Here is a 14,087-nt window from a genome sequence, read left to right as displayed (position 1 = left end):
ATACTTGTGCTCACTGTCCAAAACACAATCGACGGTCGGAAGGCATTGAAATAGCAAGAGAAACTCCAATGGCTTGATCCCGGAAGCGCTCAAGATCGTCGCGCTCACCGGAGCCTCACCGATCGTGGCAAAGATAAGCACGACACTCCATAGGGTCCCAGGAGTGTGGTGCTCACGCTTTGGAAGTTCATCGAAGTCTTCGATGGCCAGAAATGAACATCGGCCTCAAAATAGCCTCGGGTGAGTGCTTAGGCCGAGCTAGGGCATCAGGCGGAGGACTACCAGTGGCATGGCAGCTCGAGCTCCAGCCATGGATGGTCACCGTACTCGGAGGGAGGGGTCGCAAACACTGGTCGGCGGGAGGAGGCAGCGGCGGTGCAATGCGGCGGCCACTTAGGATAGCTTGGGTGTCGCCGGTGCCCTCCCTAGGGTCGACGGAGATATTCTGAGGCGGCACGGTGCGGCGGTGGTGGCCGAGTGGCTCCCCATAGCCGCACGAGGTCTGCAGCCTCTCTCTTGGCTGCCACGGCTCCCCAGGGCACGGCGGCACTGGGAAACGTCGTGGGACGATTGCCTGAGGTCGGGTGATGGTGCCGACAGTGATCCCAGTAGTCGGTGGCACCGGAATAGAAGGCTCGGGCTCCCTCTTCCACACCAATATAAAGAGAGAGAGAGAGAGAGAGAGAGAGTGTGTGTGTGTGTGTGTGTGTGTGTGTGTGTAGCACATTGAACTTTAGTAAATTGCAAGGTTCTAGTATAAGAATAGTATTTTTAACTATTATAGGTGTCTTGAGGGTTGTCGGTGTTGTTTCTGCCTGTTTCTGAAGCTTCTTAGGCGCGAGAACGGGCTTTCGGCATCAAAATCTGCAAAGTGCAAATTTTAGAACTGAGTACCGGTACTGGAGGTTGGTACCGGAACCCCATTGTGTGCCAGAGAGTAGCTGCTCTCAGGTTTGAGATTTGGGATGTTGAGTATCGGTACTGATGTTGAGTATCGGTACCAGGGGCTGGGTACCGGTACTACATCGCACGGGTACCGGTACACCATATTAAACCCGAATGTTCTACGCTCGAGTTTTGTGAGTTTAAGGGCCGGGTACCGATACTCCAATTCGAGTACCAGTACTCAATTAAGAAAATTGCAGTTCGTGTAGTTTGTAATTTTTGAGTTTTTGTGGGGCCTTATGGGAATTATTACATCATGTATATGACTCCCCCTTTCCCCCACATGCTCCTCTTTTGTGCTGAGGCTGAGATTGGAGAAGGTGGGTTTTTCTCCCTTTCTCTCTCTAGATTTCTTCCCCAAACTCTTTTAGATTTGGGTTTTGATCTCTTTTTCTTTTTCCTCTTCATGGTGGCTAGCTTCTTGGACCTGAAGGAGGCTTAGAAGTGAAGAAGAGAACTTGTTTGAGGATCTAACTCCAACTCTAGTTTGTGTTAGAGCTTTCTTTACGGTTAGTACTCTTCTTGCAGCATTTATTTGTAGATTTTGCAAGATTTGTGGATGAAAATCTAGTTTTGGGAAAACTAGGGTTTATTTTGGGGTTTCTTGATTATGAACCTTTAGAGTTTAATTGATAAGTACAGAACTCTCTTTTAGGTGGGATTTGAAGCTTTGTAGCTTCAATTTGGACTTTGGACAAGTTCTTCTTGGGTAAAGGTTTTTTCCACCTAGACTTGATTTTTGGTTATGTTTGTAAGAGGCTTGTTAGAAGTTTGTAATCCTTTTAGAAATTCTCTTAGGGTACTAGGAGCTTGGTGGACAACTTCGTTCAAAGGAACAAAAAGATTCGAAGAGTATATGGTGGGTTTGACCTCACCGAAGTAGGTGAATTCCCTCTATGTCTTCTATGTTATTATAAGACATAATTTGGTGCATATCCATGCTAGTTATGACATGGTAGAATTTTTGAATGCATGATACATTCATGATACATGTAGAAACTTCATACTCTATTTAGTAGAGGTTTATCATGTGGACTTGTACACTAAATGGTGCTAGATGGCATGTAATAGTATTTTCCTCTTATGCAACATTAGGATACATGATAGAGATGAGTAAATGAAAGTCCTATAGGACTTCGCATGGTTAGTGGAATTATTGAGTTCGATTTGCATACTAATTAATGTACTTGTTTTAGACAGGGGCAAATATGACCTATTGCATAGTAGAGATAAATTGTTAAGGTTAAGCATGTTGTACTTAACTAGTAGAACAACTAAGTGAGCATCATGACATTGTACTTGCCTTTAGGTCGTTAGTCGTATTTCATATTTTAGACATGACAAATGAGATTACGACGCCTTTGGGCGAACAACAAAAAGGGGAAAATGCATATAATGCTAGTTGAATGGAAATTGCTTGCATAATAATTCCTATACTCCATGTGGTTGAGGCCTGGTAGTAAAGCATATGCATGACATGCATTATGATTTTTATGGACATCCTTGTAATTCTTTTGCATATGGCATTAGTAAATGACTTTCCTGACTATAGTGGAAATAGAGTGGGTGAAACCCAATAGTCTTGAATTAAATGTAGACCTTTACATGTTTGAGATACGTTGCCTATTGGTAGAGACTTACCTAATTAATTGAATGAGATATGACACAAATAAAATAGTACTCGACCTTCAAGTCGATGTTGTGATTCCATATTTTAAACATGATGATTGAGTATTTGATTTGAGAACACCCTGCTATTGATCACGCTTGCTTGCTATTGTGCTCATTCGCACAAGCTTGTGAGGGTCACTCCCTACAAGCCGGCACTCCAGAGTAGCCTTGCGACGATTGATCGCCCGTGCGGGATTGGGCGCCGAAGTGGATTGCCGTGGGGAGTGTTGACTACCACAGGGCCATTAGGCACGGCACGAGCCGGAACTTTACCACGTGTAAGTCCCTCGTTAATTGGGTAAATGTAATTTAACTTGACATCGTACATCACTAGTAGTTGATGCATATATAGTAGATGGACATACTAGTGGGTTACTATCTCGTGGCACTATTGATGCATTTCTAGAAAGTGGACTTTTATGTTAGTCATTATCGGTATTGACAACTTTAGTGGTAGTAAACCTACACCTATGTTGATTAGTATAGATCCATGGCTATAATGAAAATGAAAAGTATTGATATTGAACCTGCTATTAAAGTTTAATGATAATAAGCATGTAAACTTGCATGTGCATTTACTTAAGCATGTGACTTTAGCATATCGTATATTTGTTAATTAACAATATTATGTAGAGGCATGACTTGTAATATTTTGTTTAATTATCTATCATCCTTGTGTTACTCTTATTTTTCTTGTTAGCATGCCTTAGTTGACCTAGTGGTGTATTTTCCCACTCTCGGCGGCTTACCCTCTGGGAACTATTATGTAATAGTTCTCACCCTCATTGGTTGTTTGTTTTATTTCAGAGCCTTCAGCAGCGGGAGAGGCTAGGGATCATGGCAAGGTATTAGCGTCTAGCTAGAGCCTCTGTGGTGTTATCATAGTTGGACCCGTCGACATCTTTCTTTTTATTTATAGTTGAAAGATGTACTATGTATTCGTTAGAGATTTACTAGTTTTCTTCTTTTCCAGTTGTATATACTATTGTATATCTTGTGGATGTTCTTGTTCTAGACTTATAGTAGGCTTATGTTCTTGCTCTGATAGCCTTGTTAGGAATATTTCTTTTTCCTTGTTGTTGTAGACGCCTTGTGTGCACCGGAGGTGCTTGGTGTACACGGCGGGTCTGTGTACGCGCTCGAAGGGCTTCCGCTGGGGCTCGGGGTATGACAGAGAGAAAGAGAGAGAGATAATGAGATCCTCCTCTTCTCCGGCGGCTGGCGACGGCGAAGGCAGCGGCGGCACATGGAGAACTCGATGGGAAAGAGAGAGAGAATTAGGGTTAGGGTTAGGGTTCATGAAACCCTCAAAATTTACCCTAAGTAGTTTAGGATAACTACCCCAAAAACCCCTAAAAACTCCTTGATTTACGACCTAGCCTTCTCTACCACTTTCTTTTAGTAAAAGGTCTCTGCTCACGGGTTTTCTCGCAAAACGAAGCGCCGGATGTGCTTAAAAAGCAAAAACGCAAAGTATATTTTTTCCTAATTGTCATAAAATCCATTTTTCTCAGGAACCGTGTGTCAAACCAAAAATCCGTCAATGCTGTTGATTCCGATGTAGTTTGACCATCGAAAACAAGAGAAGTTCAGTACGTGACGAAAGGCATCTACATTCTGCGGCCTCTTTCGGAAACATGAGTTACTATTCACTTAAGTGAAAATTAATAATAGCGTAAAGTTTTTATTTTAAATTATTTTCTGTTGAAATTTGACGGGTAGTTTTAAAATCAAAATACACATAAAAATATCATCAAAATAGAGTTTACTTACATTGCAAAATTCTCGGTCCTCACATTATCCCCTCTTTACATGAGTTTCGTCCCCAAAACTCACTTACATTTCACTCGCAAATAACTCGGGATAACGCTCCTGCATTAGAGACTCTAACTCCCGAGTAGCCTCGAGCTCCTGGTGATTTGCCCACAATACCTTCACATATGAAGCCTGGTTCCGTAGTCACCTTTCTTCGCGTGCCAAGATTCGCACTGGAGTTTCCTTGAAGCTCAAATCCTAGCGAAGCTCAATCATCATAGGACTAATCACGTGGGAGGGGTCACGAATGTACTACCGAAGCATAGAGACGTGAAACACATTGTGAACTCACGGGTCGGATGTACGATAACTTCTCTAAAAAAGCACCCTTTTGTGGTGGATCAAATCGCTGGTGTATGTGAAATGCATATGAGCTGTGGCAATCGATGCTATATACTCAATAGCCAACGATAGCGATAAGTCGGAAGAATAAGCACAACCATACTCGACCAAATCAGGTCTAATGTTTTCAAAAGAACATCATCATGTCACTGACCTATTAGGTCTATATAATCGTATCACCAAGTACGAAATATCATTAAAGATAAAGTTATGCAACGATAATCAATTACTGGAATGCTACTCTACCACTAGATCAATCATGATACTACAAGACGAAACAACCGTAGAGTAGACCAACAAGAACCAAGTAGTATTCAAGATGCTAAGCATATATTCATGATAAACTATGCAATCACAGAAGAGAAAAAAGAAAAAAAGTCACTGAGCATGAGTCGTTGGACCGACTTCGGATCGAAGTACCCACCTGTACTACCGAGAACCTAGAGTGCAGAACATGCGAAGCCGTTCCCTGGGCCTATGTAAGATCCATTAAGTCAAGCTTTACCCAAAGAGACTCCCAAACAACCTAAATAAACAGCCATCGAAACTGATAACTCAAAACCCGTGAGAACTTCTGGAACTTACTAGGACACCTTCGGAACACACAATCTGCTCCAAAAATCCCCGATCCCTACTATAACTAACCGCTGTCCCAAAACACACCAAAGCAAGTACCCAGGCAGAAACAACCCTCAACAAATGCTAAAGGATCAACTACGCAGAAAACTGCTAAACCGGGTTTTCGAAATCGTTGAAATAGCCTCTAAAACCCTCCCGCCGCTAACCTACCACCTTCGTACTTCAAGGATGGCAGTAGCACTTCAAGGATGGCAGTAGCAACTAGCCAACAAGGCATGGTGGGGTTCTCAAGCTATCCACAATGCTAGAACATCAAAACCCACCAACAAACCTACGTCCGTTCGGCGAATTTTAACCGAATGACACTGTAGGGCCACAACTTAATTCTGCAACGGCTCTCGAATCTTTGACAATCAGTCAAGAGGTTGCTAATAGTGACCTCACATTGTTTGGGGCAGTACACGGCGTCCCCATTGCATAAAACATGCAACAAACCCTATTATAACATTAAATACTATATAGTTAATACATAAATGCGTGTTTCGAGCTCGTTACCCAAATCCGCATTGCAACGGGTCCTACCAACCAGTCGATTGATTCGACTCAACACAAGGATGCTCATGCTCGCTGTCTGGAGTGCAATCGATGGTTGGAAGGCTTCGAAACAACAAGAGAAACGACCAATGGCTTGATCCCGAAAGCGACCAAGATTGTCGCACTCATCGGAGCCTCACTAATAGCAACGAAGGTGAGCATAGTACTCCATAGGGTCACAATACTCTATAAGGTGAGCACAGTATATGATGGGTTTGAGGAACGTCTCGAGATTCAGGCGTGCTCACGCTTCGGAAGCTCGCCGAAGTCTTCGGTGGCCGGAAACAAAGATCGGCCCCAAAATAGCCTCGGGTGAGTGCTTGGGCTGAGCTAGGGCATCAAGCAGGGGACTGCCGACGTACGAAAGCACGAGCTCTGGCTAGGGAGTGGTCACCACACCCAAGGGAGAGGTCGGGACCCTGGCCCGCAGTAAGAGGCAACAGCAGCTCGGGGATGGCTTGGGCAGAACGGCGCCGCTCAGCAGCGGCTCGGGGATGGCTTGGGCAGCACCGGTACCCACCCTGGGGTTGACGGCGATGGTCTAAACGGTGCAGTGCGGCAGCGGTGGTAGGGTGGCTCCCCATGGTTGCACGAGGTCTGCGGCCTCTCCCTTGGCCGTGGCGGATCCCCGGGGCACGATGGCGCCGGGGAACGTCGTGGGACGATCCCTCGAGGTTAGGTGATGGCATCGACAGTTTTCCCAGTTGGTGGCGACGCCAGAACAAGACGCTCGGGCTCCCTCTTCCACACCAACACAAAGAGTAAGAGAGAAAGAGGGAGAGAGAGAGAGGTAATAAGATTCTCCTATTCTCCAATGGTTGGTGACGGCATCAGCGGCGGCGGCGACGGCGGCAGCGCGTCTCAGGAAGACCAGATGACATAGGTGGAGAGAATTTGGATCAGAGTTAGGGTTCATGAAACCCTAATCTCAAAATTTACCCTAAGTAGTTTAGGATAATTACCCCCAAAACCCCTCATAACACCTTGATTTATGACCCAACCTTCTCTACCACTTTCTTTTGCTAAAAGGTCCACGCTCGCGAGTTTTCTCGCAGAACGGAGCGCTGGTTGTACTTAAAAAGCAAAAACACAAGGTATATTTTGCCCTAACTATGATAAAATCCATTTTTTCGAGAACCATGCGTCAAACCCAAAATCTGTCAACGCCATTAACTCTGATGCAATCGGACTAGTGAAAATAAACTATTGGATTGCCAAGAACGGAGTTCAATACTCAACAAAAGGGATCTACACTCGATGGCCTCTTTCAAAAACAAAGTTACTTTTCACTTATCAAAAGTAGTAATCGCGTAAAATCTTTATTTTAAATTATTTTTCGCTGAAATTTGATAGACAATTTTAAAATTAAAATATACATAAAAATATCGTCAGTAGAGAGTTTATTTACACAGTAAAATTCTCACTCCTCACAGTGAGTGGGTTGATCTAAGCCTGGTGACATATCGAAACATGTGCCTTCTAGTATCAATTATGCAATCACATAATGGAAAAGTATATTTCCATTAAGAAACTATAAGATACAAAAGTATTAATAATGTCCATACATCAAAACCTGCGAAAACTCAAATTCCTAACATGGGTTTGGAATATATCCCTAACTATCGGTTTGGTTAACAAATCAGCCACCATTATAGTGGTACAGATATGTCGAAGAGTGACCTCGCCTAGTCTGATCATCTCTCGAATATAGTGAAAACGGATGTCTATATGCTTGGTTGTGCCATAATACTTGGAGTTGTTCACATACTCCATGGTAGCCATGTTGTTAGAGAACATCTCAACAGTCTCATTTGCTCGAGACATAAAGTCGAGGCATTGGAGAAATCTCCTCAGCCAAATCACCTCCTGAACGGCCGCTGAACAAGGAATGTACTTCACTTCCATGGTAGACAAGGCAATGCAGCTCTGCTCTTTACTGTACTAGAAAATTGCTCTACCTCTAAGTATAAACACATAGCTTGAAGTAGACCTGCGCTTATCTCTATCACCATCCCAATCAGCATCGCTATATCCTTTTAATCTCAAGTACCCAGCTTGAAAGCAGAGAATGAGATCATTGGTTCCCTTTCAACATTGAAGGATCCTCTTGATTGCTTGCCAATGAATAGATCCTAGGTTGCTTTACCAAGCCAACAGTGAAGCAAATGTCAGGCCGAGTACACATCATAGGTATATCAAACTGTCAATTGCACTTGCATAAGAAACCCTACTCATTTGCTCTTTTTCTTTATCCATTTTAGGATATTGATTAAGACTCAGAGTGTGATTCTTCTCCACTAGGGTGTTAATAGGTTTGCTATGATGCATCCTAAATCACTTTAGAACTTTTTAATATGATATTCTTGATACAAATCAAGAAACCTTCTAGAGCGATCCCGGATGACCTTTACTCCTAGCACATAGCTCGCCTCATCCATGTCTTTCATCTCAAAGTTGAGAGATAATCACTCCTTAGTGGTATTAATCAACTTCATGTCATTTCCAGTCAATATTATGTCGTCGACGTATAAGGAGAGGAACATAATCCCCTTCTCTGTCTTCTTGACAGATATGCAGTGGTCTTCCTTTATCATGGACATACGGATAGAGGTGATGGCTTCATGAAATCTGAAATACCACTGCCTCGGCGAATACTTAAGACATAAATAGATCTTTTAAGACGCAAACCTTGTCTTCTTGACCTTTGAGTACAAAACACTCAGGTTGATCCATGTAGATCTTCTCTGCTAATCCTCCATTGAGTAAAGCTATTCGGACATCCATTTGGAACAATCTAGATGTGCCACTAAGATAAGAATTAAACATATAGAGGCAAATCGCTCAACGGGAGCAAACGTCTCATTATAATCTGCCCCTTGCCTTTGAGTGTAACCCTTGGCCATGAGTTGAGCCTTATATTTATCAATTCACCCATCCGCCTTGTACTTAATTTCTTTTTTAAATATTAATTTCCAATAGGCTTGCGCCCACGCAAAAGATCAACCAACTGCCATACTTGGTTCTTGTTCATGGAGTCCATCTCATCTCTCATAGCAGCTATCCACTTATTGCAAGTTGACGTCAGCAGTGCTTTTTTATAAGAAGCAGGCTCATCATGATCGAGCGAAGTGCATATGAAAATATCCCTTCTATCGCAAAATGCTGACGGGGAATGTGTCCACGTTCACTTCTACGCAATTGAGGGCATAAACTATCGACTTCCAAGGGTATGCGCTCAATCATGGAAGCACTCCCACTAGCCAGAAGATTGCTACCACTTCCTTCAGCGACTTCGGGAAATAATCGATCAACTCACCAATAAATGGGGTAGCGTCGTCCTATAACTCTTACAGTCCAACTTCTCTTTGCATTTCACTGATACTTAGAAATTCTTTTTCAAAGAATTTCACATCACATGACTATCTCGGTTATACCACCATATGAGTGTTCACCACACATTACATAGCCCTTCGAGTTTTCAGGGTACCTGATGAACACATACTTGCTTGCTCTAGGGCCTAATTTTTTGAATCTATGTAAGGGGCTGTGAACATATCCAGCGGAACTCTAAGGGTGTAAGTAGTGTAAACTCGGCTTTTTACCACTCCACAACTCATATAGGGTAGAAGGCACTAATTTACTAGGGACTCGATTAAGAATGTAGGCTGCAGTCAAAAGAGCATTTTCCCAAAAACTTATGAAAAGATACGCCTACGCCATCATCGACCTAACCATGTTCAGTAGAGTACGGTTTCTTTTCTCTACAACACCATTTTGTTGCAAAGTACCAAGAATAGTGAGCTGTTTACTAACACACTTTTGCTCACAGAAAGTCTTGAACTAATCAGACAAGTGCTCACGACCTCGATCAATGCGGGAAGCGCCTTTACACTTCTTTCTTTTTGATTCCCAACCTCCACAATGAGCAAGAAAGCAAATACACATAGCTATAGCGGGAATAATCATCAATTAATACGAGGAAAAAGCATGCGCCATGACGGACCCTCACATTTATTGGCCCACAAATATCTGAGTGGATTAGCTCCAAAGGATGAGAGGCACGAGTAGCCTTACCAAAAAGCTTTCTACATGCCTTTCCAGCCAAACAAGATTTGCACACAGATAGTTCAACTTTGGCGAGAGACCCCAAAAGGCCTTTTCGAGCGAGTATATTTATTCTTTCTTGACCTATATGGCCTAATCTAGCATACCATTTAACGGATTCATCACAGAGATTAGAAGAAAAAGAAGTAAATACAAACAAATCATCCTCCAAATCTAATTTAAAGAAACCATCAACTAATGTACCATATCCAAATAAAGTATCATGAAAGAAAATATCTAGGCGGTCTCTGTCAGAATAGCTCTAGGAAGCTTTCCAACTCCACCACGGGGAGCTTGGTTTCGAATCTTCTGCGCTCCATTATTGTGATGCTTCTTGCACTTGGATGTAATCCCATCGCGCTTCTCAGAGCTTGCAACAAGAGCGATAGAACGGTTCGCTTCCAAATGCTCTGCCTCGAGCTTGAGATGGCGCGAGATGTCATTAAATATTTAAAGACTCTCACTGTGCGTCATCAGGAGCTTCATCTGGGACTATTTAGGATCTGGCAGTGAAAGAATCACCACGAGAACCTGTTGCTCATCATTGTGCTTGTTTCTAGCAGCTTTAAGGTCCCGAATCATGGCGCTCATCACATGGAGGTGCTCAACTATTGAGTGCTTTAGGTCCTTAGTGTACTGCTGAAACTTCAAATTTAAGGCACGTAGCTTTATGGCTGAAGTTTACCCAAAAGCAATCATCAAATTATCCCACATGTTCTTGGCAGTCTCGTAGGTCTCAAATTGTCTAATGAGATTGTCATGCATGGCACACAACATAGTGTACCAAGCAGTTCGATCCTTCTTAAACCACTTATTATAGACCTCCTTTTCATTTAGCAAGTATTGCATTTTTTTGTGCCAAATGTCATAATTTTTTCCATCTAGCTTATCACCCATCATGAGGTCAGCTATGACATTTTGAAAGTCATTTCACTATATTCAAAAATAGGTTTGGACATTAGGTACATTTTTAAAAAATTAATAAGATTGAAACACTATCCCCGCCATAACGGGATCGAAAACTTCGCTATGCTCGTAATCATCACTAGTGTCGGTTAAAAATATTATAATCTTATTAAATTCTTATTAATTTTGGAACTTATCCAAAAAAAATTGAAACTCATATATCCATTTTAAAAGAACACATCATTTTTCTTAAAAAAGCATTTTGAGAACTTATCTCGATAATATCATCACACAGATAAAATCATAAATACTTATGCCAAAATTTAATTTGAAAAACGTCGACGCTACACAAAACACATTTCTTTACATGATCTTAATTATTACATCACTTTTGTAGAATAAAACCTACTATATTACTACAAAGATGTACATCTGGAAAAATATGCTTCAAGAATACTACACACGTCAAACCATAGTTTTTAAAATTAAATTTTGCTGAAAACACCGATAGAACACAAGCACTTATATAATCATGCAATCACAATATGCTACACAAGCATTACTATTTGCACCCACATAGGATAAATGAAACAAACAACACACGCATACAAGTAGGCCGGGTCGGGCTTGCAAGCCCGCTCGCAATGTGCAGGTCTTCCCGCCTGCGCGACAGATTGGGCCAAGCCTCGTATGTGCACCCATGGTTGGCAGGTTCGCGCACCCGCCCGTAGCGTGCCGGAACAGCACGCTCATGTGATGCGCGAGTCGAGCTGAGCTTGCAAGCCCTCTCGGTTTGCACTCGTGCGTGCTGGGAGGGCCAGGCTAGGCCAGCACGTCTACCTGCTTCACGTCTACCTGCGAAGCATAGGTCCTCCTGTGCGCGCGGCGGGCTCGGCCGGGCCCACGTGCCTACCAACAGCATGTGGGTTTGCCCCCGAGCATGTGACGGACTAGGCCGGGTCCGCACACCCGCCCACAGCCTACGGGTGGTCCTATGCGGGCGCGACAGGCTGGGCCGGGCTCATGTTTCGAGTACACTCCCCCAGTGCGAAGCCAGGTCCGCAGGCCCGCTTGCGTCGCGCGGGTCCGCGCCTGTAAGATAGTGGATCCTCGTTGTGTTTAACCACTTTTGGTCAAAATGACCAAAGTGTGGCGAGAAGGATAGTTGGACAAAGTCCATTTGACATTCCAACAATGTTGGAATAGTTAAAGTTGAGTTCTAAGTGAGTTAGAAGGGTTTTAGCATTGCTCGGGGCGGAAGGGAGCCGAGCACTGCCCAAACTGCAGTCTGGGGACGGCTTAACCGGTGAAGCACTTGGGGCAGTACCGGTATCAGGCAAGCCGTCCGAGTAGCCAGCTCTCGGGTTTGCCCTCTGTAAAGCTGCTTAACCGGTGACGCCCACCCGGGGCAATACCGGTACCTAGTGCTGCAAACAGCAACTGCAATCTGCTGCTAATAAGAATGTTTGGAGGGCTTTAGTGCAATTGTGTGAACATATAAAAGGACCCCATCTCTCCCTTTCTTGTTCATAGCCAGAGAACACCTCCTCACTTTATTTTCTCCCTATCTCTCTAAGAAGCTCTCTTTCGCTCTCTCTACAAGGGTGGAAGCAAGAGGAGGGATTGGTGGAGAATGAAGCTAGAAGGTAGATCTTCTTCTTCTTCATCTTCTTCCTTGGCTTGGAGAAGCTTATAGAAGTAAGCTTCTTGAGCTTTAATGGTAGATTTCTAGGGTTTGCTTCTTATACTCTAGAAATGGTTTTAGTTGAATCCTTAGGTGCTAAGTAGATGATTATTGCTTGAATCAAGAACTTATGCTGGGTATTCTTGCAATAATTATGCTCTAGGATTTCAAAAAAGGGGTTTTGTGAAATTGAGATCTAAAGTAGGAATTGATCTCTTATAACCCTAATTGTTAAGTAATCTGACGCGTTGGTGAAGTCGGTTCGGCTATCCGATGCGTCTATGCGAGGATATTAAAGAAAAGCCTGTTTTTGGCTTCGTTTGCCGCAGTCGGAAGAATTAGGCGGCAGAAAATTACGAAATTTGGAGTCTAGCCTTACGGCATCACCAGAAGGTGGGGGGTGTCATCCGGAAGCAGTTGAACTTCCTTTTATATCTAAGTTATGTTATTGATCATATTTCACATGTTGACATTATGCATTATAGGATGAGTAGATGGTTGCATTTCTATTTCCTTGCATGCCTTCTTGGTAGTGTAGCATTGTGAGATTGACACATGGACTTAGGATGCATGAGGATTAGGTCTTGTGACATAGAATCCTATAATGATTGTGAACTTGAACTTGTAAAGAAGAAAACAAGTGACATGTGAATTGGTGTAGTAGAGGCACTTATAACATGAACGAGTGGCATGTAAACTAGTGTAGTTGAGGCACTTACAACTTGATGACATGAACGAGTGGCATTCAAATCTAGTGTAGGAGAAACACTATGATATGAACCTAGGAATAGTAGATTTTCCGATTGTTGAGTTGTGCATTGGAACTAGTGCGGCAGAAGCACTAACCCTAGTAGATAGGGTGACACGCCCCGCGCCCCGCCTATTTGGTCGGGTTCAGGCACGCCAACAAACCGCCGAACGGACAGAGTTTTTTCTGTACGTCCTAGGCGTCGCAATCCACACAATGTACAAAGTTCCAACCAAGAACACATTTCAATCGAAGATTGCATAAGGAAGTATCAAAAACATAAAACTACTTGCTATTACAAGCATTCCCATACGTGTATCTTACATCACAATTTTCTTTTACATTCAACTTCCAAAATACAATCTAGTTATTACATCACTTAATACAAGTTTGTTCTTTGTCTCTAAACCCCTAAGCTAGACCACCTCGAGGTACTGCTATCTCTGGTCTCTTGGGTAGGGCGCTATTTACGGAGCTACGCCTTTTCCTCACGCCGCCGCGCCGCTCACGTGTGTACCTGTAACACCCCAAAATAACGTGGGGTGAGAACCAACTCCATGGTTCCCAGTGGGTACAGCCACCCAAGGAAAAAGCTCGACTAATAGGTCCGAGGAGGCACTGCAATCATATTAGTCCAAATAAATCTACAAATATATAGTCATCATGTAACTATGCAACTAACAGATAACATGCCTCACG

Source organism: Ananas comosus, linkage group 24 (assembly GCF_001540865.1).
Source record: "Ananas comosus cultivar F153 linkage group 24, ASM154086v1, whole genome shotgun sequence".
NCBI classification, from domain to species: domain Eukaryota; kingdom Viridiplantae; phylum Streptophyta; class Magnoliopsida; order Poales; family Bromeliaceae; genus Ananas; species Ananas comosus.
Note: the sequence above shows the minus strand (reverse complement) of the source record.